Source organism: Petromyzon marinus, unplaced genomic scaffold (assembly GCF_048934315.1).
Source record: "Petromyzon marinus isolate PM22_M1 ecotype Great Lakes invasive population unplaced genomic scaffold, UKy_Petmar_22M1.pri1.0 PM_G_Scaffold_20, whole genome shotgun sequence".
NCBI classification, from domain to species: domain Eukaryota; kingdom Metazoa; phylum Chordata; class Hyperoartia; order Petromyzontiformes; family Petromyzontidae; genus Petromyzon; species Petromyzon marinus.
The window spans coordinates 881,230-908,101 of record NW_027422762.1 but is presented as its reverse complement, the minus strand read 5'-3'; positions in this window follow the sequence as shown (position 1 = coordinate 908,101).

Below are 26,872 nucleotides of genomic sequence, written 5' to 3'. Positions count from 1 at the left end.
AGTCTATGGTGCAGTGTTTAGTCTATGGAGCAGTGCTGAGTCTATGGTGCAGTGTTGAGTCTATGGCGCAGTGTTGAGTCTATGGTGCAGTGTTGAGTCTATGGTGCAGTGTTGAGTCTATGGTGCAGTGTTGAGTCTATGGTGCAGTGTTGAGTCTATTGTGCAGTGTTGAGTCTATGGTGCAGTGTTGAGTCTATGGTGCAGTGTTGAGTCTATGGTGCAGTGTTGAGTCTATGTTGCGGTGTTGAGTCTATGGTGCGGTGTTGAGTCTTTGGTGCAGTGTTGAGTCTATGGTGCAGTGTTGAGTCTATATTGCAGTGTTGAGTCTATGGTGCAGTGTTGAGTCTATGGGCAGTGTTGAGTCTATGGTGCAGTGTTGAGTCTATGGTGCAGTGTTGAGTCTATGGTGCAGTGTTGAGTCTATGGTGCAGTGCTGAGTCTATGTTGCAGTGTTGAGTCTATGGGCAGTGTTGAGTCTATGGTGCAGTGTTGAGTCTATCGTGCAGTGTTGAGTCTAAGGGCAGTGTTGAGTCTATGGTGCAGTGTTTAGTCTATGGAGCAGTGCTGAGTCTATGGTGCAGTGTTGAGTCTATGGAACAGTGTTGAGTCTATGGTGCAGTGTTGAGTCTATGGTGCAGTGTTTAGTCTATGGAGCAGTGCTGAGTCTATGGTGCAGTGTTGAGTCTATGGTGCAGTGTTTAGTCTATGGAGCAGTGCTGAGTCTATGGTGCAGTGTTGAGTCTATGGCGCAGTGTTGAGTCTATGGTGCAGTGTTGAGTCTATGGTGCAGTGTTGAGTCTATGGTGCAGTGTTGAGTCTATTGTGCAGTGTTGAGTCTATGGTGCAGTGTTGAGTCTATGGTGCAGTGTTGAGTCTATGGTGCAGTGTTGAGTCTATGTTGCGGTTTTGAGTCTATGGTGCGGTGTTGAGTCTTTGGTGCAGTGTTGAGTCTATGGTGCAGTGTTGAGTCTATATTGCAGTGTTGAGTCTATGGTGCAGTGTTGAGTCTATGGGCAGTGTTGAGTCTATGGTGCAGTGTTGAGTCTATGGTGCAGTGTTGAGTCTATGGTGCAGTGTTGAGTCTATGGTGCAGTGCTGAGTCTATGTTGCAGTGTTGAGTCTATGGGCAGTGTTGAGTCTATGGTGCAGTGTTGAGTCTATCGTGCAGTGTTGAGTCTAAGGGCAGTGTTGAGTCTATGGTGCAGTGCTGAGTCTATGGTGCAGTGGTGAGTCTATGGTGCAGTGTTGAGTCTATGGTACAGTATTTGGTCTATGGTGCAGTGTTGAGTCTATGGTGCAGTGTTGAGTCTATGGTGCAGTGTTGAGTCTATAGTGCAGTGTTGAGTCTATGGTGCAGTCTTGAGTCTATGGGCAGTGTTGAGTCTATGGTGCAGTGTTGAGTCTATGGTGCAGTGTTGAGTCTATGGTGCAGTGTTGAGTCTATGGTGCAGTGTTGAGTCTATGGTGCAGTGTTTAGTCTATGGAGCAGTGCTGAGTCTATGGTGCAGTGTTGAGTCTATGGAGCAGTGTTGAGTCTATGGTGCAGTGTTGAGTCTATGGTGCAGTGTTGAGTCTATGGGCAGTGTTGAGTCTATGGTGCAGTGTTTAGTCTATGGAGCAGTGCTGAGTCTATGGTGCAGTGTTGAGTCTATGCAGCAGTGTTGAGTCTATGGTGCAGTGTTGAGTCTATGGTGCAGTGTTGAGTCTATGGTGCAGTGTTGAGTCTATGGTGCAGTGTTTAGTCTATGGAGCAGTGCTGAGTCTATGGTGCAGTGTTGAGTCTATGGCGCAGTGTTGAGTCTATGGTGCAGTGTTGCGTCTATGGTGCAGTGTTGAGTCTATGGTGCATTGTTGAGTCTATGGTGCAGTGTTGAGTCTATTGTGCAGTGTTGAGTCTATGGTGCAGTGTTGAGTCTATGGTGCAGTTTTGAGTCTATGGTGCAGTGTTGAGTCTATGGTGCAGTGTTGAGTCTATGGTGCAGTGTTGAGTCTTTGGTGCAGTGTTGAGTCTATGGTGCAGTGTTGAGTCTATGGTGCAGTGTTGAGTCTATGGTGCAGTGTTGAGTCTATGGTGCAGTGTTGAGTCTATGGTGCAGTGTTGAGTCTATGGTGCAGTGTTGAGTCTATGGTACAGTTCTGAGTCTATGGTGCAGTGTTGAGTCTATGGGCAGTGTTGAGTCTATGGTGCAGTGTTGAGTCTATCGTGCAGTGTTGAGTCTAAGGGCAGTGTTGAGTCTATGGTGCAGTGTTTGGTCTATGGTGCAGTGTTGAGTCTATGGTGCAGTGTTGAGTCTATGGTGCAGTGTTGAGTCTATAGTGCAGTGTTGAGTCTATGGTGCAGTGTTGAGTCTATGGGCAGTGTTGAGTCTATGGTGCAGTGTTGAGTCTATGGTGCAGTGTTGAGTCTATGGTGCAGTGTTGAGTCTATGGTGCAGTGTTGAGTCTATGGTGCAGTGTTTAGTCTATGGAGCAGTGCTGAGTCTATGGTGCAGTGTTGAGTCTATGGAGCAGTGTTGAGTCTATGGTGCAGTGTTGAGTCTATGGTGCAGTGTTGAGTCTATGGGCAGTGTTGAGTCTATGGTGCAGTGTTTAGTCTATGGAGCAGTGCTGAGTCTATGGTGCAGTGTTGAGTCTATGGAACAGTGTTGAGTCTATGGTGCAGTGTTGAGTCTATGGTGCAGTGTTGAGTCTATGGTGCAGTGTTGAGTCTATGGTGCAGTGTTTAGTCTATGGAGCAGTGCTGAGTCTATGGTGCAGTGTTGAGTCTATGGCGCAGTGTTGAGTCTATGGTGCAGTGTTGCGTCTATGGTGCAGTGTTGAGTCTATGGTGCAGTGTTGAGTCTATGGTGCAGTGTTGAGTCTATTGTGCAGTGTTGAGTCTATGGTGCAGTGTTGAGTCTATGGTGCAGTGTTGAGTCTATGGAGCAGTGTTGAGTCTATGGTGCAGTGTTGAGTCTTTGGTGCAGTGTTGAGTCTATGGTGCAGTGTTGAGTCTTTGGTGCAGTGTTGAGTCTATGGTGCAGTGCTGAGTCTATGGTGCAGTGTTGAGTCTATGGGCAGTGTTGAGTCTATGGTGCAGTGTTGAGTCTATCGTGCAGTGTTGAGTCTAAGGGCAATGTTGAGTCTAAGGGCAGTGTTGAGTCTATGGGCAGTGTTGAGTCTATGGTGCAGTGTTGAGTCTATTGTGCATTGTTGAGTCTAAGGGCAGTGTTGAGTCTATGGTGCAGTGTTGAGTCTATGGTGCAGTGTTTAGTCTATGGAGCAGTGCTGAGTCTATGGTGCAGTGTTGAGTCTATGGGCAGTGTTGAGTCTATGGTGCAGCGTTGAGTCTATGGTGCAGTGTTGAGTCTATGGTGCAGTGTTGAGTCTATGGTGCAGTGTTGAGTCTATGGTGCAGTTCTGAGTCTATGGTGCAGTGTTGAGTCTATGGGCAGTGTTGAGTCTATGGTGCAGTGTTGAGTCTATCGTGCAGTGTTGAGTCTAAGGGCAGTGTTGAGTCTATGGTGCAGTGTTTGGTCTATGGTGCAGTGTTGAGTCTATGGTGCAGTGTTGAGTCTATGGTGCAGTGTTGAGTCTATAGTGCAGTGTTGAGTCTATGGTGCAGTGTTGAGTCTATGGGCAGTGTTGAGTCTATGGTGCAGTGTTGGGTCTATGGTGCAGTGTTGAGTCTATTGTGCAGTGTTGAGTCTATGGTGCAGTGTTGAGTCTATGGTGCAGTGTTGAGTCTATGGTGCAGTGTTGAGTCGATGTTGCAGTGTTGAGTCTATGGTGCAGTGTTGAGTCTTTGGTGCAGTGTTGAGTCTATGGTGCAGTGTTGAGTCTATATTGCAGTGTTGAGTCTATGGTGCAGTGTTGAGTCTATGGGCAGTGTTGAGTCTATGGTGCAGTGTTGAGTCTATGGTGCAGTGTTGAGTCTATGGTGCAGTGTTGAGTCTATGGTGCAGTGCTGAGTCTATGTTGCAGTGTTGAGTCTATGGGCAGTGTTGAGTCTATGGTGCAGTGTTGAGTCTATCGTGCAGTGTTGAGTCTAAGGGCAGTGTTGAGTCTATGGTGCAGTGCTGAGTCTATGGTGCAGTGGTGAGTCTATGGTGCAGTGTTGAGTCTATGGTACAGTGTTTGGTCTATGGTGCAGTGTTGAGTCTATGGTGCAGTGTTGAGTCTATGGTGCAGTGTTGAGTCTATAGTGCAGTGTTGAGTCTATGGTGCAGTGTTGAGTCTATGGGCAGTGTTGAGTCTATGGTGCAGTGTTGAGTCTATGGTGCAGTGTTGAGTCTATGGTGCAGTGTTGAGTCTATGGTGCAGTGTTGAGTCTATGGTGCAGTGTTTAGTCTATGGAGCAGTGCTGAGTCTATGGTGCAGTGTTGAGTCTATGGAGCAGTGTTGAGTCTATGGTGCAGTGTTGAGTCTATGGTGCAGTGTTGAGTCTATGGGCAGTGTTGAGTCTATGGTGCAGTGTTTAGTCTATGGAGCAGTGCTGAGTCTATGGTGCAGTGTTGAGTCTATGGAGCAGTGTTGAGTCTATGGTGCAGTGTTGAGTCTATGGTGCAGTGTTGAGTCTATGGTGCAGTGTTGAGTCTATGGTGCAGTGTTTAGTCTATGGAGCAGTGCTGAGTCTATGGTGCAGTGTTGAGTCTATGGCGCAGTGTTGAGTCTATGGTGCAGTGTTGCGTCTATGGTGCAGTGTTGAGTCTATGGTGCAGTGTTGAGTCTATGGTACAGTGTTGAGTCTATTGTGCAGTGTTGAGTCTATGGTGCAGTGTTGAGTCTATGGTGCAGTGTTGAGTCCATGGTGCAGTGTTGAGTCTATGGTGCAGTGTTGAGTCTATGGTGCAGTGTTGAGTCTTTGGTGCAGTGTTGAGTCTATGGTGCAGTGTTGAGTCTATGGTGTAGTGTTGAGTCTATGGTGCAGTGTTGAGTCTATGGTGCAGTGTTGAGTCTATGGTGCAGTTCTGAGTCTATGGTGCAGTGTTGAGTCTATGGGCAGTGTTGAGTCTATGGTGCAGTGTTGAGTCTATCGTGCAGTGTTGAGTCTAAGGGCAGTGTTGAGTCTATGGTGCAGTGTTGAGTCTATGGTGCAGTGTTCAGTCTATGGAGCAGTGCTGAGTCTATGGTGCAGTGTTGAGTCTATGGCGCAGTGTTGAGTCTATGGTGCAGTGTTGAGTCTATGGTGCAGTGTTGAGTCTATGGTGCAGTGTTGAGTCTATGGTGCAGTGTTGAGTCCATTGTGCAGTGTTGAGTCTATGGTGCAGTGTTGAGTCTATGGTGCAGTGTTGAGTCTATGGTGCAGTGTTGAGTCTATGGTGCAGTGTTGAGTCTTTGGTGCAGTGTTGAGTCTATGGTGCAGTGTTGAGTCTATGTTGCAGTGTTGAGTCTATGGTGCAGTGTTGAGTCTTTGGTGCAGTGTTGAGTCTATGGTGCAGTGTTGAGTCTATATTGCAGTGTTGAGTCTATATTGCAGTGTTGAGTCTATGGTGCAGTGTTGAGTCTATGGGCAGTGTTGAGTCTATGGTGCAGTGTTGAGTCTATTGTGCATTGTTGAGTCTAAGGGCAGTGTTGAGTCTATGGTGCAGTGTTGAGTCTATGGTGCAGTGTTTAGTCTATGGAGCAGTGCTGAGTCTATGGTGCAGTGTTGAGTCTATGGAGCAGTGTTGAGTCTATGGTGCAGTGTTGAGTCTATGGTGCAGTGTTGAGTCTATGGGCAGTGTTGAGTCTATGGTGCAGTGTTGAGTCTATCGTGCAGTGTTGAGTCTAAGCGCAGTGTTGAGTCTATGGTGCAGTGTTGAGTCTATGGTGCAGTGTTTAGTCTATGGAGCAGTGCTGAGTCTATGGTGCAGTGTTGAGTCTATGGCGCAGTGTTGAGTCTATGGTGCAGTGTTGAGTCTATGGTGCAGTGTTGAGTCTATGGTGCAGTGTTGAGTCTATGGTGCAGTGTTGAGTCTATTGTGCAGTGTTGAGTCTATGGTGCAGTGTTGAGTCTATGGTGCAGTGTTGAGTCTATGGTGCAGTGTTGAGTCTATGTTGCGGTGTTGAGTCTATGGTGCGGTGTTGAGTCTTTGGTGCAGTGTTGAGTCTATGGTGCAGTGTTGAGTCTATATTGCAGTGTTGAGTCTATGGTGCAGTGTTGAGTCTATGGGCAGTGTTGAGTCTATGGTGCAGTGTTGAGTCTATGGTGCAGTGTTGAGTCTATGGTGCAGTGTTGAGTCTATGGTGCAGTGCTGAGTCTATGTTGCAGTGTTGAGTCTATGGGCAGTGTTGAGTCTATGGTGCAGTGTTGAGTCTATCGTGCAGTGTTGAGTCTAAGGGCAGTGTTGAGTCTATGGTGCAGTGTTTAGTCTATGGAGCAGTGCTGAGTCTATGGTGCAGTGTTGAGTCTATGGAACAGTGTTGAGTCTATGGTGCAGTGTTGAGTCTATGGTGCAGTGTTTAGTCTATGGAGCAGTGCTGAGTCTATGGTGCAGTGTTGAGTCTATGGTGCAGTGTTTAGTCTATGGAGCAGTGCTGAGTCTATGGTGCAGTGTTGAGTCTATGGCGCAGTGTTGAGTCTATGGTGCAGTGTTGAGTCTATGGTGCAGTGTTGAGTCTATGGTGCAGTGTTGAGTCTATGGTGCAGTGTTGAGTCTATTGTGCAGTGTTGAGTCTATGGTGCAGTGTTGAGTCTATGGTGCAGTGTTGAGTCTATGGTGCAGTGTTGAGTCTATGTTGCGGTTTTGAGTCTATGGTGCGGTGTTGAGTCTTTGGTGCAGTGTTGAGTCTATGGTGCAGTGTTGAGTCTATATTGCAGTGTTGAGTCTATGGTGCAGTGTTGAGTCTATGGGCAGTGTTGAGTCTATGGTGCAGTGTTGAGTCTATGGTGCAGTGTTGAGTCTATGGTGCAGTGTTGAGTCTATGGTGCAGTGCTGAGTCTATGTTGCAGTGTTGAGTCTATGGGCAGTGTTGAGTCTATGGTGCAGTGTTGAGTCTATCGTGCAGTGTTGAGTCTAAGGGCAGTGTTGAGTCTATGGTGCAGTGCTGAGTCTATGGTGCAGTGGTGAGTCTATGGTGCAGTGTTGAGTCTATGGTACAGTATTTGGTCTATGGTGCAGTGTTGAGTCTATGGTGCAGTGTTGAGTCTATGGTGCAGTGTTGAGTCTATAGTGCAGTGTTGAGTCTATGGTGCAGTCTTGAGTCTATGGGCAGTGTTGAGTCTATGGTGCAGTGTTGAGTCTATGGTGCAGTGTTGAGTCTATGGTGCAGTGTTGAGTCTATGGTGCAGTGTTGAGTCTATGGTGCAGTGTTTAGTCTATGGAGCAGTGCTGAGTCTATGGTGCAGTGTTGAGTCTATGGAGCAGTGTTGAGTCTATGGTGCAGTGTTGAGTCTATGGTGCAGTGTTGAGTCTATGGGCAGTGTTGAGTCTATGGTGCAGTGTTTAGTCTATGGAGCAGTGCTGAGTCTATGGTGCAGTGTTGAGTCTATGCAGCAGTGTTGAGTCTATGGTGCAGTGTTGAGTCTATGGTGCAGTGTTGAGTCTATGGTGCAGTGTTGAGTCTATGGTGCAGTGTTTAGTCTATGGAGCAGTGCTGAGTCTATGGTGCAGTGTTGAGTCTATGGCGCAGTGTTGAGTCTATGGTGCAGTGTTGCGTCTATGGTGCAGTGTTGAGTCTATGGTGCATTGTTGAGTCTATGGTGCAGTGTTGAGTCTATTGTGCAGTGTTGAGTCTATGGTGCAGTGTTGAGTCTATGGTGCAGTTTTGAGTCTATGGTGCAGTGTTGAGTCTATGGTGCAGTGTTGAGTCTATGGTGCAGTGTTGAGTCTTTGGTGCAGTGTTGAGTCTATGGTGCAGTGTTGAGTCTATGGTGCAGTGTTGAGTCTATGGTGCAGTGTTGAGTCTATGGTGCAGTGTTGAGTCTATGGTGCAGTGTTGAGTCTATGGTGCAGTGTTGAGTCTATGGTACAGTTCTGAGTCTATGGTGCAGTGTTGAGTCTATGGGCAGTGTTGAGTCTATGGTGCAGTGTTGAGTCTATCGTGCAGTGTTGAGTCTAAGGGCAGTGTTGAGTCTATGGTGCAGTGTTTGGTCTATGGTGCAGTGTTGAGTCTATGGTGCAGTGTTGAGTCTATGGTGCAGTGTTGAGTCTATAGTGCAGTGTTGAGTCTATGGTGCAGTGTTGAGTCTATGGGCAGTGTTGAGTCTATGGTGCAGTGTTGAGTCTATGGTGCAGTGTTGAGTCTATGGTGCAGTGTTGAGTCTATGGTGCAGTGTTGAGTCTATGGTGCAGTGTTTAGTCTATGGAGCAGTGCTGAGTCTATGGTGCAGTGTTGAGTCTATGGAGCAGTGTTGAGTCTATGGTGCAGTGTTGAGTCTATGGTGCAGTGTTGAGTCTATGGGCAGTGTTGAGTCTATGGTGCAGTGTTTAGTCTATGGAGCAGTGCTGAGTCTATGGTGCAGTGTTGAGTCTATGGAACAGTGTTGAGTCTATGGTGCAGTGTTGAGTCTATGGTGCAGTGTTGAGTCTATGGTGCAGTGTTGAGTCTATGGTGCAGTGTTTAGTCTATGGAGCAGTGCTGAGTCTATGGTGCAGTGTTGAGTCTATGGCGCAGTGTTGAGTCTATGGTGCAGTGTTGCGTCTATGGTGCAGTGTTGAGTCTATGGTGCAGTGTTGAGTCTATGGTGCAGTGTTGAGTCTATTGTGCAGTGTTGAGTCTATGGTGCAGTGTTGAGTCTATGGTGCAGTGTTGAGTCTATGGAGCAGTGTTGAGTCTATGGTGCAGTGTTGAGTCTTTGGTGCAGTGTTGAGTCTATGGTGCAGTGTTGAGTCTTTGGTGCAGTGTTGAGTCTATGGTGCAGTGCTGAGTCTATGGTGCAGTGTTGAGTCTATGGGCAGTGTTGAGTCTATGGTGCAGTGTTGAGTCTATCGTGCAGTGTTGAGTCTAAGGGCAATGTTGAGTCTAAGGGCAGTGTTGAGTCTATGGGCAGTGTTGAGTCTATGGTGCAGTGTTGAGTCTATTGTGCATTGTTGAGTCTAAGGGCAGTGTTGAGTCTATGGTGCAGTGTTGAGTCTATGGTGCAGTGTTTAGTCTATGGAGCAGTGCTGAGTCTATGGTGCAGTGTTGAGTCTATGGGCAGTGTTGAGTCTATGGTGCAGTGTTGAGTCTATGGTGCAGTGTTGAGTCTATGGTGCAGTGTTGAGTCTATGGTGCAGTGTTGAGTCTATGGTGCAGTGCTGAGTCTATGGTGCAGTGTTGAGTCTATGGGCAGTGTTGAGTCTATGGTGCAGTGTTGAGTCTATCGTGCAGTGTTGAGTCTAAGGGCAGTGTTGAGTCTATGGTGCAGTGTTGAGTCTATGGTGCAGTGTTGAGTCTATGGTGCAGTGTTGAGTCTATGGTACAGTGTTTGGTCTATGGTGCAGTTTTGAGTCTATGGTGCAGTGTTGAGTCTATGGTGCAGTGTTGAGTCTATAGTGCAGTGTTGAGTCTATGGTGCAGTGTTGAGTCTATGGGCAGTGTTGAGTCTATGGTGCAGTGTTGAGTCTATGGTGCAGTGTTGGGTCTATGGTGCAGTGTTGATTCTATGGTGCAGTGTTGAGTCTATGGTGCAGTGCTGAGTCTATGGTGCAGTGTTGAGTCTATGGGCAGTGTTGAGTCTATGGTGCAGTGTTGAGTCTATTGTGCAGTGTTGAGTCTAAGGGCAGTGTTGAGTCTATGGGCAGTGTTGAGTCTATGGTGCAGTGTTGAGTCTATTGTGCATTGTTGAGTCTAAGGGCAGTGTTGAGTCTATGGTGCAGTGTTGAGTCTATGGTGCAGTGTTTAGTCTATGGAGCAGTGCTGAGTCTATGGTGCAGTGTTGAGTCTATGGGCAGTTTTGAGTCTATGGTGCAGTGTTGAGTCTATGGTGCAGTGTTGAGTCTATGGTGCAGTGCTGAGTCTATGGTGCAGTGTTGAGTCTATGGTGCAGTGTTGAGTCTATCGTGCAGTGTTGAGTCTAAGGGCAATGTTGAGTCTAAGGGCAGTGTTGAGTCTATGGGCAGTGTTGAGTCTATGGTGCAGTGTTGAGTCTATTGTGCATTGTTGAGTCTAAGGGCAGTGTTGAGTCTATGGTGCAGTGTTGAGTCTATGGTGCAGTGTTTAGTCTATGGAGCAGTGCTGAGTCTATGGTGCAGTGTTGAGTCTATGGGCAGTGTTGAGTCTATGGTGCAGTGTTGAGTCTATGGTGCAGTGTTGAGTCTATGGTGCAGTGTTGAGTCTATGGTGCAGTGTTGAGTCTATGGTGCAGTGCTGAGTCTATGGTGCAGTGTTGAGTCTATGGGCAGTGTTGAGTCTATGGTGCAGTGTTGAGTCTATCGTGCAGTGTTGAGTCTAAGGGCAGTGTTGAGTCTATGGTGCAGTGTTGAGTCTATGGTGCAGTGTTGAGTCTATGGTGCAGTGTTGAGTCTATGGTACAGTGTTTGGTCTATGGTGCAGTGTTGAGTCTATGGTGCAGTGTTGAGTCTATGGTGCAGTGTTGAGTCTATAGTGCAGTGTTGAGTCTATGGTGCAGTGTTGAGTCTATGGGCAGTGTTGAGTCTATGGTGCAGTGTTGAGTCTATGGTGCAGTGTTGGGTCTATGGTGCAGTGTTGATTCTATGGTGCAGTGTTGAGTCTATGGTGCAGTGCTGAGTCTATGGTGCAGTGTTGAGTCTATGGGCAGTGTTGAGTCTAAGGGCAGTGTTGAGTCTGTGGTGCAGTGTTGAGTCTATGGTGCAGTGTTGAGTCTATGGTGCAGTGTTGGGTCTATGGTACAGTGTTTGGTCTATCGTGCAGTGTTGAGTCTATGGTGCAGTGTTGAGTCTATGGTGCAGTGTTGAGTCTATGGTGCAGTGCTGAGTCTATGGTGCAGTGTTGAGTCTATGGGCAGTGTTGAGTCTATGGTGCAGTGTTGAGTCTATCGTGCAGTGTTGAGTCTAAGGGCAATGTTGAGTCTATGGTGCAGTGTTGAGTCTATAGTGCAGTGTTGAGTCTATGGTGCAGTGTTGAGTCTATGGTACAGTGTTTGGTCTATGGTGCAGTGTTGAGTCTATGGTGCAGTGTTGAGTCTATGGTGCAGTGTTGAGGTTGGGTGGTGGTGACGGTGTGAGTGTGGGTGGTGTGTGGTGGTGGCGGTGGTGGTGCCGGCGTGCCGTACGGTTCTACTCGTGAACTCGGGGGCGTGGTCATTGATGTCGGTGATGGTGACGATGGCGGTGGCCGTGGTCGAGAGTCCGATGTTGGCGTCTCCCTCCATGTCTGAAGCCATCACCACCAGCGAAAAGTGCGCCACTCTCTACACAGAGCGGACACTCCCACACCGTCACCCCCCGGCACACGCACGGAGTGGGTTTGTAGTGTAGAGCGGTAACCGCTATACATGGCGTGCACAGAGAGACAGAGACACACACAGACACACACACAGACACACACAGACACACACACAGACACACACAGACACACACCTTACACAGACAAACACACAGACACACACAGACACACACCTCACACAGACAAACACACACTAGAGACAAACACACACACAGACACACACATAGACACAGACACACAGACACACACAGACACACACACAGACACACACACAGACATAGACACACACAGACAAACACCTCACAGAGACACACACACACACAATAGAGACAAACACACACACACACAGACACACACACACACACACAGACACACACAGACACACACCTCACAGAGACACACACACACAGTAGAGACAAACACACAGACACACACAGACACACACCTCACACAGACACACACACACACAGACAAACACCTCACAGAGACACACACAGTAGAGACAAACACACAGACACACACACACAGACACACACAGACACACACACACAGACACACACAGTAGAGACATACACACAGACACACACAAACACACACAGACACACACAGACACACACCTTACACAGACAAACACACAGACACACACAGACACACACCTCACACAGACACACACACACAGTAGAGACAAACACACAGACACACACATAGACACAAACACACAGACACACACATAGACACAGACAAAGATCCCCCATATAGCCTTAACAGACTGTAGGGGCAAGTGCTGTTAGCGAGCACCTATGAAGGCTGGAACGGTACACGAGGGGGTGGGTGGCCAGCACCACGCACGACCGCCTTTGTCTCCCTAGTGGCAATGTTTACACACCGCACCAGGTACTCATTTGAGGCCGAGTCGACCTAGGGGGGCCCGGGACCAGTTCAGACAATCGTCACACGAACGTTGTGTCCGTGATGTGCGGCAGAAGCCAGATTAAACGATGCGGAAAACTGCATCAGTGCACAAAATGTACCGTATTTGTTTTGCTTTACAGATACAACAACAGTCAGATGTTCTAGACACAGACACACACAGACACAGACACACACAGACACACACCTCACACAGACACACACACACAGTAGAGACAAACACACAGACACACAGCCACACACAGACACACACACACAGACACACACACAGTAGAGACAAACACACAGACACACACACAGACACACACAGACACACACACAGACACACACACACAGTAGAGACAAACACACAGACACACACACAGACACACACACAGACACACACCTCACAGAGACACACACAGTAGAGATAAACACACACACAACAACAACAAAACCGCCATTCGCCACTAAGTGGCGGTGACGTCACCACGAGGCTTGTGCCAGGCTATGTGCACCCTGAGGCTACGTGAAGTGTCGAACGCCCGCTGGCAGGAGGTCACGAGGCAGACCCAGGTGCCACGGGTCGACTGACTGAGATGACTGGCTGATGCACCACCTGTGCCCCCTACTGTGCCAACCTGCTGTGCTTTAGCCACCCGGCACTCCGCTCGTTATTCTGAGCGTCGCTCCTCCGCCCTCCGTTGTTGTTGGAGGGCGACTACCTCCAACTGCCCAGTAGCGTCCTTCACGAGCCTCCTCCACAGAGGCTGATCTTGACACCGCTGGTACCAGTCATCGGCAAGTCAACTCAGCTCCACGTCCTCCTGTACCACATCACTCCATCTCTTCTCTAGCCCGTGCCGCGCTAGCTTAGCCCCCTCGATCCGGCCGAACAAAAGCTGTTTCGGCATGCGGTGGCTGGGCATGCGGCTACATGACCCAGCCATCGCAGCCTTCCCCGCCGGAGGAGCTCACCGATGGAACCTTGCCCAGATCTCTCAAGGATTTGTGAGCTCCTCACACAATCCAGTCTGGTTAAACCCAGGATGGATCGTAGGCAGGCCAGCCTAAATGTTTCTAACCGGCGAAGATGTTCCATTAGGGGTGTCCACGTTTCGCAAGCGTAGAGAAGGAAGGGAATGACCGTGGCCGAGAAGACCTGAAGCTTAGTGCGGAGCGACAGATCAGGTAGCTTGCACACAACGTTACGCAACCGATGAAAATATATTGCCGCTCGACTGATTCGGAGTGAGACCTCTGCTGTTAAACTGGAGCCAGTCATAAGCACACTGCCCAGGTATGGGAAACTCTCCACTCTCTCCACAACTGCCCCATCACCGATTGGGAGTTGTGGGGGTGGAGTGTCCGATGGTACAAAATATGCAGACAGGTGCTTAGTTTTGGTGGGGCTGATGGTAGGCCCCACCTCTTAGTGGCATGCTCCAGTCTCAGCAGCAGCGTCTCCACCTCCTCCTCTGAATGAGCAGCTATTACCAAATCATCAGCATACATAACGTGGTTGAACATTCGGGAGCCATCCCTTGACCGCACCCGAGCGTCGATCAGCCTCCCATTATATCTGTACCATATGGAGATTCCTCCGGTACAGCTATTGAAGGCTTCACGAACTACGTGGTCAAAATAGATGTTAAATAATGTGGGAGCCAGAGGACATCCCTGTCGCACCCCAAGGTTAACAGGGACTGGCTCTGACTCCCGGCCACGTAGTTTTACCCGGGCCCGCTCACCATCATGAAGGTCCTTAATGATCGTGAGCAGAGGGTCAGGTACTCCAAAAGCACGAAGAACAACCCAGAGCCCAGGCCTACTGATGGTATCATAGGCCTTGACCAGGTCAATAAAGCAGAGATGTAGGTCTTTTTGGAATTCCCTACACCTCTGCTGTAGCAGACGGACAGAAAATATGGCATCTGTGCAGGACCGCCCTTTCCTGAAACCGCATTGGGGCTCCGCAAGCCTCTCCTCAGCGTGCATGGCAAGGCGATGTTGAATAATCCTTGCCAGGACCTTTCCTGGCACACTGAAGAGTGAGAACCCGTCCAGTGGTCCAGACTGTTGTTATGATGTCATATAGGGCAGTCTGTGCACAAACGCCGCCCTCCCTCAGCATTTCGCTTGGGAGATCATCTCTGCCCGGTGCCTTTCCTGGTCTCAGACTCCGGATCGCCTTCAGTACTTCCTCGACAGATGGCACCTCAGCCAGCCACTCACAGGGGGTGACCTCTTCAAAAATTTGAGGCACCGCAGCCTCAGCAGGGTCATCCTCACTTTGTGCCACGATGTTTTCCTGGCTGAGGGATTTTCCCTCCCCCAGGACATCACAGAAATGCTCAGCAAATCTGCAAACCTGTTCCTGGGGGTTGGTGATTGGGTCACCGTTTTTTCCCCTAATGATGGTAATAGGTGTGGCGCTGCAGATTACTTTTTTGTAGTTAAATAGACACACACGCACAGACACACACACAGACACACACACACAGACACACACACACAGTAGAGACAAACACACAGACACACACACAGACAAACACACAGTAGAGACAAACACACAGACACACACATAGACACAGACTCACACAGACACACACCTCACAGAGACACACAGACACACACAGTAGAGACAAACACACAGACACACACATAGACACACACACAGACACACACACACACACACGCAGACACACACCTCACACAGATAAACACACACTAGAGACAAACACACAGACACACACACACACACAGACACACACACAGACACACACAGACGTGATACCCACCTCTCGGTCCAGCCGGACAGTATTGGTGATGATGCCTGTGACTCTGTCGATGGTGAACACGCGGTAGACACAGACACACACACACAGACACACACACACACACAGACAAACACACACTAGAGACAAACACACACACACACAGACACACACATAGACATAGACACACACAGACACACACACACACAGACACACACACAGACATACACACAGACACACACACACAGACACACACAGACGTGATACCCACCTCTCGGTCCAGCCGGACAGTATTGGTGATGATGCCTGTGAATCTGTCGATGGTGAACACGCGGTGTGCAGTCACCATGGGAACCTGCAACACTATATGGTAGCGAATCGCTCCGTTGAGCGTCAAGGGGTCATCCATGTCACTCGCCACCACCCTCATCACGAAAGTGCCTGACATGCCCGGAGGGAGAGGGAGGGGAAGGAGTGAGTGTGTGTGAATGTATCTGTGTGTATGTGTGTGTGTCTGTGTGTGTGTGTGTCTGTGTGTGTTTGAGTGTGTGAGTGAGTGAGTGTGTGAGTGTGTGAGTGTGAGTGAGTGTGTATGTGTGAGTGTGTGTATGTGTGTATGTGTGAGTGTGTGAGTGTGTATGTGTGTGTATGTGAGTGAGTGTGTATGTGTGAGTGTGTCTGTGTATGTGTGTATGTGTGAGTGTGTGAGTGTGTGTGTGAGTGTGTGAGTGTGTATGTGTGAGTGTGTGAGTGTGTATGTGTGAGTGTGTCTGTGTATGTGTGTATGTGTGAGTGTGTGAGTGTGTGTGTGAGTGTGTGAGTGTGTATGTGTGAGTGTGTGAGTGTGTATGTGTGAGTGTGTGAGTGTGTGTGTGAGTGTGTGAGTGTGTATGTGTGAGTGTGTGTATCTGTGTGTATGTGTGAGTGTATGTGAGTGTGTGAGTGAGTGTGAGTGAGTGTGTAAGTGTGTGAGTGTGTATGTGTGAGTGTTTGAGTGTGTATGTGTGTGTGTGAGTGTTTGAGTGTGTATGTGTGAGTGTGTATGTGTGTGAGTGTGTGAGTGAGTGTGTGTGTGTGTGTGAGTGAGTGTGTATGTGTGAGTGTGTGTATGTGTGTATGTGTGAGTGTGTGAGTGTGTATGTGTGTGTATGTGAGTGAGTGTGTATGTGTGAGTGTGTCTGTGTATGTGTGTATGTGTGAGTGTGTGAGTGTGTATGTGTGTGTATGTGAGTGAGTGTGTATGTGTGAGTGTATGTGTGTATGTGTGAGTGTGTGAGTGTGTGTGTGAGTGTGTGAGTGTGTATGTGTGAGTGTGTGAGTGAGTGTGTATGTGTGAGTGTGTCTGTGTATGTGTGAGTGTGTGTGTGAGTGTGTGAGTGTGTATGTGTGAGTGTGTGAGTGTGTGAGTGTGTATGTGTGAGTGTGTGTGTGTGAGTGTGTGAGTGTGTATGTGTGAGTGTGTGTATCTGTGTGTATGTGTGAGTGTATGTGAGTGTGTGAGTGAGTGTGAGTGAGTGTGTAAGTGTGTATGTGTGTATGTGTGAGTGTGTATGTGTGAGTGTTTGAGTGTGTATGTGTGTGTGTGAGTGTTTGAGTGTGTATGTGTGAGTGTGTATGTGTGTGAGTGTGTGAGTGAGTGTGTGAGTGTGAGTGTGTGTGAGTGAGTGTGTATGTGTGTATGTGTGAGTTTGTGTATCTGTGTGTATGTGTGAGTGTATGTGAGTGTGTGAGTGTGTAAGTGTGTATGTGTGTATGTGTGAGTGTGTATGTGTGTGTGAGTGTTTGAGTGTGTATGTGTGAGTGTGTGAGTGTGTATGTGTGAATGAGTGTGTGAGTGTGTATGTGTGAGTGTGTATGTGTGTGTATGTGCCGGACGGGCAACTCTGTCGTGGACAGTGCTGTGGGGGGAGGTCCAATTCCGATTGGCTCCTCCCCTCATGGCGTCTGTGTCCACCACAGGGGCTAAACGGGGGCTCTGGACGGGTGCGAGGGGCTGGTAACCTCTCCACCTTCAATTAATTACCACTAAACTACAACTGAAAAATATAACTAATAAGCTTGTGCCGGAGGCCCCGGGGGGCCAGGCGTCTATGACGTCTCCTGGCCAAACCCCAATTGGCGGAGCCAGGAGTGACCACGTGGAATGTTCGAACGCTCACTGCGGAGGAGAGGCTGCCACTCCTCTGTCGGGAGCTGGGCCGGTACCGCCTGGATCTATGTGGCATTCAGGAGGTCCGGTGGACCGGTTCTGCCACCATGAGGGTTGGACAGTCCTCTACTCGGGGCAGCAGACTGCCAAACAACAGGGTGTGGCTATTCTTTTGAACAAAAGAATGAAGGGGGCGTGGGAACGTGGCGGTGAGGTGTGGGAAGCTGTAAGCCCCAGGCTACTTTGGGCTCGCCTTCCCATCAACCGGAGGGGAGGAATGGTGGTCGTGGTTACTTATGCCCCCACCGAAGATGAACATCCGTGGAAGGATGCAGGCAAAGCCGATGAGTCAGATGCCTTCTATGACCTCCTGTCACAGGTGCTGGCTAAAGTGGCCCCTCGGGATAGAGTCATCATGATGGGTGACTTCAATGCCCGAGTTGGTCATGATGCTGGCACCTGGTCTGGAGTGATTGGAGGGCATGGGCCAGATCAGCTCAATAACATCGGTAGGAGGCTGCTAGATTTGTGTGCAGCCCATGGGCTTGTAATTACCAACACGCTGTTCCGGCATCGGCGCATCCACACAACATCATGGATGCATGCCGGGTCCACGCAAGAACATCTGCTGGACTACATAGTGACGGACCAGCGGATGCGAGCCCATGTCCTTGACACCAGGACCTACAGTGGAGCTGATCTGCCCTCTGACCATCGACTAGTCATCTGTAAGATGCGCCTGCCATTCTTCCACTCCGGTGGTGGGTGTACACCCAGGACCCCATTCCAACCTAAAGTGGCCTGGTCTCAGTTATCTGATGAAAGCTGCAAGCGAGAATTTCATCATCGCTTGCGGCTGGGATTGGCATCGTCCCCGACTCCTTCTGATGTCGAGGGTAAATGGGTGAGGTTTAGGACTGTGACTCATGCAGCTGCAATGGCTGCTTTGGGTATGCGGTCCAGACCTCCCCAGAGACCCTGGCTGACAGAGGAGGTGTTCAGGATGGTTGAGAAAAAGCGACAGGCCCACTGTCATCGGCTATAGAATCCCACGTCAGAGAATGAGGAAGCTTACCGCAGCCTTCGCTCGGAGGTTCGGAGAGCCGTGAGGCGCTGCAAGGATGGGTGGTGGTCGCGGGTTGCTGAGGAGATGGAGTCTGCCTCAGTGGCCCGTGATCACAAATCTCTATTTAACTCCATCAAAAAAGTAACCTGCAGCGCCACACCTATTACCATCATTAGGGGAAAAAACGGTGATCCAATCTCCGACCCCCAGGAACAGGTTTGCAGATTTGCTGAGCATTTCTGTGAGGTCCTGGGGGAGGGAAAATCCCTCAGCCAGAAAAACATCGTGGCACAAAGTAAGGATGACCCTGCTGAGGCTGCGGTGCCTCAAATATTGGAAGAAGTCACCCCCTGTGAGTGGCTGGCTGAGGTGCCATCTGTTGAGGAAGTACTGAGGGCGATCCGGAGTCTGAGACCAGGAAGGGCAACGGGCAGAGATGATCTCCCAAGCGAAATGCTGAGGGAGGGGAGCGTTTGTGCACAGACTGCCCTATATGACATCATAACAACAGTCTGGACCACTGGACGGGTTCCGCAGGATTGGAAGGATGCCCTGGTGGTCCCCCTTTTTAAGAAGGGGGACTGCACAGACTGTAACAACTACAGGGGCATTTCACTCCTCAGTGTGCCGGGAAAGGTCCTGGCAAGGATTATTCAGCATCGCCTTGCCAGGCACGCTGAGGAGAGGCTTGCGGAGCCCAAATGCGGTTTCAGGAAAGGGCGGTCCTGCACAGATGCCATATTTTCTGTCCGTCTGCTACAGCAGAGGTGTAGGGAATTCCAAAAAGACCTACATCTCTGCTTTATTGACCTGGTCAAGGCCTATGATACCATCAGTAGGCCTGGGCTCTCGGTTGTTCTTCGTGCTTTTGGAGTACCTGACCCTCTGCTCACAATCATTAAGGACCTTCATGATGGTGAGCGGGCCCGGGTAAAACTACATGGCCGGGAGTCAGAGCCATTCCCTGTACACCTTGGGGTGCGACAGGGATGTCCTCTGGCTCCCACATTATTTAACATCTATTTTGACCACGTAGTTCGTGAAGCCTTCAATAGCTGTACCGGGGGAATCTCCATATGGTACAGATATAATGGGAGGCTGATCGATGCCCGGGTGCGGTCAAGGGATGGCTCCCTATTGCTCAACCACGTTATGTATGCTGATGATTTGGTAATAGCTGCTCATTCAGAGGAGGAGTTGGAGACGCTGCTGCTGAGACTGGAGCGTGCCACTAAGAGGTGGGGCCTTACCATCAGCCCCACCATAACTAAGCACCTGCCTGGGTATTTTGTACCATCGGACACTACACCCCCACAACTCCCAATCGGTGATGGGGCAGTTGTGGAGCGAGCGGAGTTTCCCATACCTCGGCAGTGTGCTTATGACCGGCTCCAGTTTAACAGCAGAGGTCTCACTCAATCAGTCGAGCGGCAATATCTTTTCATCGGTTGCGTAACGCTGTGTGGAAGCTACCTGGTCTGTTGCTCCGCACTAAGCTTCAGGTCTTCTCGGCCACGGTCATTCCCTCCCTTCTCTACGCTTGCGAAACGTGGACCCCCCTATTGAAACATCTTCGCCGGTTAGAAACATTTAGGCTAGCCTGTCTACGATCCATCCTGGGTTTAACCAGGCTGAATTGTGTGAGGAGCTCACAAATCCTTGAAAGATCTGGGCAAGGTCCCATCGGTGAGCTCCTCCGGCGGGCACGATGGCTGGGTCATGTAGCCCGCATGCCCAGCCACCGCATGCCGAAACAGCTTTTGTTTGGCCGGATTGAGGGGGTTAAGCGGACGCGGCATGGGCTAGAGAAGAGATGGAGTGATGTGGTACAGGAGGACGTGGAGCTGAGTGGACTTGCCGATGACTGGTACCAGCGGTGTCAAGATAGGCCTCTGTGGAGGAGGCTCGTGAAGGATGCTATTGGGCAGTTGGAGGTAGTTGCCCTCCAACAACAACGGAGGGCGGAGGAGCGACACTCACAACAACGAGCAGAGCGCCGGGTGGCTAAAGCACAGCAGTTTGGCACAGTAGGGGGCACAGGTGGTGCATCAGCCAGTCATCTCAGTCAGTCGACCTGTGACATCTAGGTCTGCCCCGTGACCTCCTGCCAGCGGGCGTTCGACACTTCACATGGCCTCAGGGTGCACATAGCCTGGCACAAGCGTCGTGGTGACGTCACCGCCACTTAGTGGCGAATGGCGGTTGTTGTGTGAGTGAGTGTGTCTGTGTGTGTGTACCTGTGAGTGTGTGAGTGTATGAGTGAGTGTGTGTGAGTGTATGAGTGAGTGAGTATACGAGTGAGTGAGTGCATGAGTGAGTGTGTGAGTGAGTGAGTGTATGAGTGAGTGTGTGTGTGAGTGTATGAGTGAGTGTATGAGTGAGTGTGTGAGTGTATGAGTGAGTGAGTGTATGAGTGAGTGTATGAGTGAGTGTATAAGTGTATGAGTGAGTGTATGAGTGAGTGTATGACTGAGTGTATGAGTGAGTGTGTGAGTGTATGAGTGAGTGTATGAGTGTATGAGTGAGTGTATGAGTTAGTGAGTGTATGAGTGAGTGTATGAGTGAGTGTGTGAGTGTATGAGTGAGTGTATGAGTGAGTGTATGAGTAAGTGTGTGAGTGAGTGTGTGAGTGAGTGTATGAGTGAGTGAGTGTATGAGTGAGTGTATGAGTGAGTGTATGAGTAAGTGAGTGTATGAGTGAGTGAGTGTGTGAGTGAGTGTATGAGTGAGTGAGTGTGTGAGTGAGTGTATGAGTTAGTGAGTGTATGAGTGAGTGTATGAGTGAGTGTATGAGTTAGTGAGTGTATGTGTGAGTGAGTGCATGAGTGAGTGTGTGAGTGAGTGGTTGCCATGGCGACATCATCGTCATCATCCTCGCCATCGTCGTCGTCATCATCATCGTCATCATCATCATCATCATCGCCATCGTCATCATCGTCATCATCATCGTCGTCATCGTTATCATCGTCATCATCGTCATCGTCATCATCATCATCATCGTCGCCATCGTCATCATCATCGTCGTCATCATCATCGTTATCATCGTCATCGTCATCATCGTCATCATCATCATCATCGTCGTCATCATCATCGTCATCATCGTCATCGTCATGATCGTCGTCATCATCGTCATCATCGTCATCACCATCATCGTCATCATCATCATCATCGTCATCATCGTCATCGTCATGATCGTCGTCATCATCGTCATCATCGTCATCATCATCATCATCAACATCATCGTCATCATCGTCATCATCGTCATCATCGTCAGCGCACCTCGCGGGGATCCTTCGACGACGCTGCTGTGAAAGACTTTCTTGGCGAACGTGGGACGGTTGTCGTTGACGTCAATGACATCAACGACGAGGTCCACAGGCTTCTCCAGATGACGCCCACTCGTGTCCACAGCGTAGCACTTGAGCTGCAGTCACAACACTGTGGTGTAGTAGTGTATAGTGTAGTAGTGTATAGTGTAGTAGTGTATAGTGTAGTAGTGTATAGTGTAGTAGTGTATAGTGTAGTAGTGTATAGTGTAGTAGTGTATAGTGTAGTAGTGTATAGTGTAGTAGTGTATAGTGTAGTAGTGTATAGTGTAGTAGTGTATAGTGTAGTGTATAGTGTAGTAGTGTATAGTGTAGTATAGTGTAGTGTAGTAGTGTATAGTATAGTAGTGTATAGTGTAGTAGTGTATAGTGTAGTAGTGTATAGTAGTGTAGTGTATAGTGTAGTGTATATAGTGTAGTGTATATAGTGTAGTAGTGTATAGTGTAGTAGTGTATAGTGTAGTAGTGTATAGTGTAGTAGTGTATAGTGTAGTAGTGTATAGTGTAGTAGTGTATAGTGTAGTAGTGTATAGTGTAGTAGTGTATAGTGTAGTAGTGTATAGTGTAGTAGTGTATAGTGTAGTATAGTGTAGTAGTGTATAGTATAGTAGTGTATAGTGTAGTAGTGTATAGTGTAGTCGTGTATATAGTGTAGTAGTGTATAGTGTAGTAGTGTATAGTGTAGTAGTGTATAGTGTAGTGGTGTATAGTGTAGTAGTGTATAGTGTAGTGTATAGTGTAGTAGTGTATAGTGTAGTAGTGTATAGTGTAGTGTATAGTGTAGTAGTGTATAGTGTAGTAGTGTATAGTGTAGTGTATAGTGTAGTGCATAGTGTAGTAGTGTATAGTGTATTAGTGTATAGTGTAGTAGTGTAGTGTATAGAGTAGTGTATAGTGTAGTAGTGTAGTGTATAGTGTAGTGTATAGTGTAGTGTATAGTGTAGTGTATAGTGTAGTGTATAGTGTAGTGTGTAGTGTAGTGTAGTATAGTGTAGTGTATAGTGTAGTGTATAGTGTAGGGTATAGTGTAGTGTATAGTGTAGTAGTGTATAGTGTAGTAGTGTATAGTGTAGTGTATAGTGTAGTGTATGGTGTAGTGTATAGTGTAGTGTATAGTGTAGTGTAGTAGTGTAGTGTATGGTGTAGTGTATAGTGTAGCATAGTAGTGTAGTGTATAGTGTAATGTATAGTAGTGTAGTGTATAGTGTAGTGTATGGTGTAGTGTATAGTGTAGTGTATAGTGTAGTGTAGTAGTGTAGTGTAGTAGTGTAGTGTATGGTGTAGTAGTGTAGTGTATAGTATATGGTGTAGTAGTGCATAGTGTAGTGTAGCGTGAGTGGTCCGTACCCGATACTGAGCGATCACCTCCCGGTCCAGGCTCCTGGTGACTGAGACTCTCCCCGTCACGGTGTCCATGACGAACAACCCCACGGGATGCTGGTCGGCGCCGTCCCCCAGCAAGGCGTAGCGGATGTCCACCCCGGCGGTGTCGGACTTCACCTGTTGGGGTGCCATGACGAACGTGGGGGCGGCGATGATGCTGTGACGGCCGCTCCTACGCTGGACTTCTTCCAGCGCTCTCACGCTCTCCTCACCCTCGACTCTCGACAATGCCCCACAGACCTCCCACGGCGGCGTGCGGATGTCTCGGCTGTCCGCGTCTCGTCGATTCGTTGACCTTACCCTGGACTCTGCGCCACCGCCAGAAGCGTTTCTGTCACCCCCCACCGTGCCCCCTACTGAGCGTGGCAGAAAAGAGCTTCCCGGCTCTACGGATTCCTCCTCCTCCCCCTCCTCCTCCTCTACCTCCTCCTCCTCGTCTCTCTGGTCCAGCTCCACCACCTCCACCTTCTCCACGCGTCCTAACCCTAGGCTAGGGTTAGTTTAGGGCTAGTTAAGGGCTAGTTAAGGGTTAGTTTAGGGTTAGGTTACGGCAAGTTTAGAGTTAGTTCATGGTTAGGTTAGGGTTAGTTGAGGGTTAGTTTAGGGTTGGGTTAGGTTAAAGTTAGTTAATGGTCAGGTTAGGGTTAGTTGAGGGTTATGTTAGGGTTAGTTTAGGGTTAGTTGAGGGCTAGTTTAGAGTTAGTTAATGGTTAGGTTAGGGTTAGTTGAGGGTCATGTTAGGGTTAGTTTAGGGTTAGTTGAGGGCTAGTTTAGAGTTAGTTAATGGTTAGGTTAGGGCTAGTTGAGGGTTATGTTAGGGGTAGGTTAGGGCTAGGATGAGGTTATACGACAATAAGAATGAGAACGCGCCACATCCGTCACGCAGCGCACCTGCACCAGCAGCTTGGGGAAGGGCCCGCGGTCATTCTCGGGCACGGACACCTTGGGGATGAGCCAGGTCCGTCTCCAGCAACGACGACTCGCACCTTGGCCTGGCTGCTGGAACCTCACCACCACCTCCTGCTCCTCCTCCTCCTCCACCTCCTCCTCCTCTTCCTCCACCTCCTTCTCCACCTCCTTCTCCACCTCCTCCTCATCTCTCTCCTCCAGCTCCACCACCTCCACCTCCTTCTCCACCTCCTTCACCTCCTCCTCGTCTCTCTCCTCCTCCCCCTCCTTCTCCACCTCCTTCTCCACCTCCTCCTCGTCTCTCTCCTCCAGCTGCACCACCTCCACCACCTCCACCACCTCCACGCGTCTCTCCCCGCGCTCTCCCTGTGCGGGGTGCGGTGAAGACGACACCAAACGTCATCGTGAGCGAGGCCACTTCATTCCTTTTGTCGGCTGGTGGAGGGATTCTTAACGACACGGAATTTGGCCAGATAGTGACGCGTGTGTGTACGTGTGTGTGTATGTGTGTAAGTGTGTGTGTACGTGTGTGTGTGTCTCTGTGTGTACGTGTGTGTGTATGTGTGTAAGTGTGTGTGTACGTGTGTGCCGGACGGGCAACGCTGTCGTGGGCAGTGCCGTGGGGGGAGGGCGAATTCCGATTGGCTTTTTGTCCCATGTAACCACCACAGCAGCTAATTGGGGGCTCTGGATGGGTGCGAGGGGCTGGTAACCCCTCCACCTTCAATTAATTACCACTAAACCACGTTTAAAATATCTAATTAATAAGCTTGTACAGGAGGCCTCGGGGGGATAAGCATCTATGACGTCTCCTGGCGAAAACTCCATTTGGCAGAGCCAGGAGACTGAATCCTTACCCTCGGGGCTCCTCAAGAAACAACAAAAAACCACTGTGTGGCCACGTGGAATGTTCGAACGCTCACTGCGGAGGAGAGGCTGCCACTCCTCTGTCGAGAGCTGGACCGGTACCGCCTGGATCTCTGTGGTATTCAGGAGGTCCGATGGACCGGCTCTGGCTCCTGCCACCATGAGAGGTGGACAGTCCTCTCCTCGGGGCAGCAGACTGCCAAACAACAGGGTGTGGCTCTTCTTCTGAATAAAAGAATGAATGAGGCGTGGGAGCGTGGCGGTGAGGTGTGGGAAGCTGTAAGCCCCAGGCTACTCTGGGCTCGCCTTCCCAGAGGCGAAGAATGGTGGTAGTGGCTACTTATGCCCCCACTGAAAACGAACATCCATGGAGGGATGCAGGCAAGGCCGATGAGTCAGCTGCCTTCTATGACCTCCTGTCACAGGCGGTAGCTAAAGTGACCCCTCGGGATAGTCATTTTGGTCATGATGCGGGCACCTGGTCTGGAGTAATTGGAAGGCATGGACCAGATCAGCTCAATAACAACGGCAAGAGGCTGCTAGATTTTTGTGTAGCCCATGGGCTTGTAATTACCAAATGTGTTTCCATCATGGATGCATGCCAGGTCTAAGCAAGAACATCTGCTGGACTACAGTGACGGAACAGCGGATGCGGGCCCATGTCCTTGACACCAGGACCTACCATGGAGCTGATCTGCCCACTGACCATCGACTTGTCATCTGTAAGATGCACCTGCCATTCTTCCACTCCAGTGGTGGGTGTACACCCAGGAACCCATTCAAACCCACAGTGGCCTGGTCTCAGCTAGCTGATGAAAGTTGCAAGCGAGAATTTCATCATCGCTTGCGGCTGGGGTTGGCATCGTCCCTGACTCCTCCTGATGTCGAGGGGAAATGGACGAGGTTTAGGACTGTGGCTCATGCAGCTGCAATGGCCGCTTTGGGTACACAATCCAGACCTCCCCAGAGACCCTGGCTGACAGAGGAGGTGTTCAAGCTGGCTGAGAAAAAGCGACAGGCCCCCTCTCATCGGCTACAGCATCCCATGTCGGATAATGAGGAGGCTTACCGCAGCCTTCGCTCGGAGGTTCGGAGAGCCGTGAGGCGCTGCAAGGATAGGGGGGGTGGTCGCGGGTTGCTGAGGAGATGGAGTCTGCCTCAGCGGCCCGCGATCACAAATCGCTCTTTAATTACATCAGAAAAGTAACCTGCAGCCCCACACCTATTACCATTTTAGGGGAAAGAACGATGATCCAATCTCCGACCCCCAGCAACAGGTTTTCAGATTTGTTGAGCATTTCTGTGAGGTCCTGGGGGAGGGGAAATCCCTCACCCAGGAAAACAACATGGGACAAAGTGGTGATGACCCTACCGAGGCTGCGTTGCCTCAAATATTGGAGGAAGAAGTCACCCCCTGTGAGTGACTGGCTGAGGTGCCATCTGTTGAGGAAGTACTGAAGGCGATCCAGAGTCTGAGACCAGGAAAGGCACCGGGCAGAGATGATCTCCAAAGCGAAATGCTGAGGGAGGGTGGCGTTTGTGCACAGACTGCCCTATATACATCATAACAACAGTCTGGACCACTGGACGGGTTCCGCAGGATTGGAAGGTTGCCCTGGTGGCCCCCCTCTTTAAGAAGGGGGACCGCACAGACTGTAACAACTACAGGGGCATCTCACTCCTCAGTGTGCCGGGAAAGGTCCTGGCAAGGATTATTCAGCATCGCCTTGCCAGGCACGCTGAGGAGAGGCTTGCGGAGCCCCAACGCGGTTTCAGGAAAGGGCGGTCCTGCACAGATGCCATATTTTCTGTCCGTCTGCTACAGCAGAGATGTAGGGAATTCCAACAAGACCTACATTTCTGCTTTATTGACCTGGTCAAGACCTATGATACCATCAGTAGGCCTGGGCTCTGGGTTGTTCTTCGTACTTTTGGAGTCCCTGACCCTCTGCTCACGATCATTAAGGACCTTCATGATGGTGAGCGGGCCCGGGTAAAACTACGTGGCCGGAAGTCAGAGCCATTCCCTGTACACCTTGAGGTGCGACAGGGGCAAGTGCTGTTAAGTGCTGTTAGCGAGTAGCAGCACCTATGAAGGCTACCGGCACTGTGGCACACGAGGGGGCGGGTGGCCAGCACCAGGCCCGGCCGCCTTTGTCTCCCCCAGTGCTAGCGA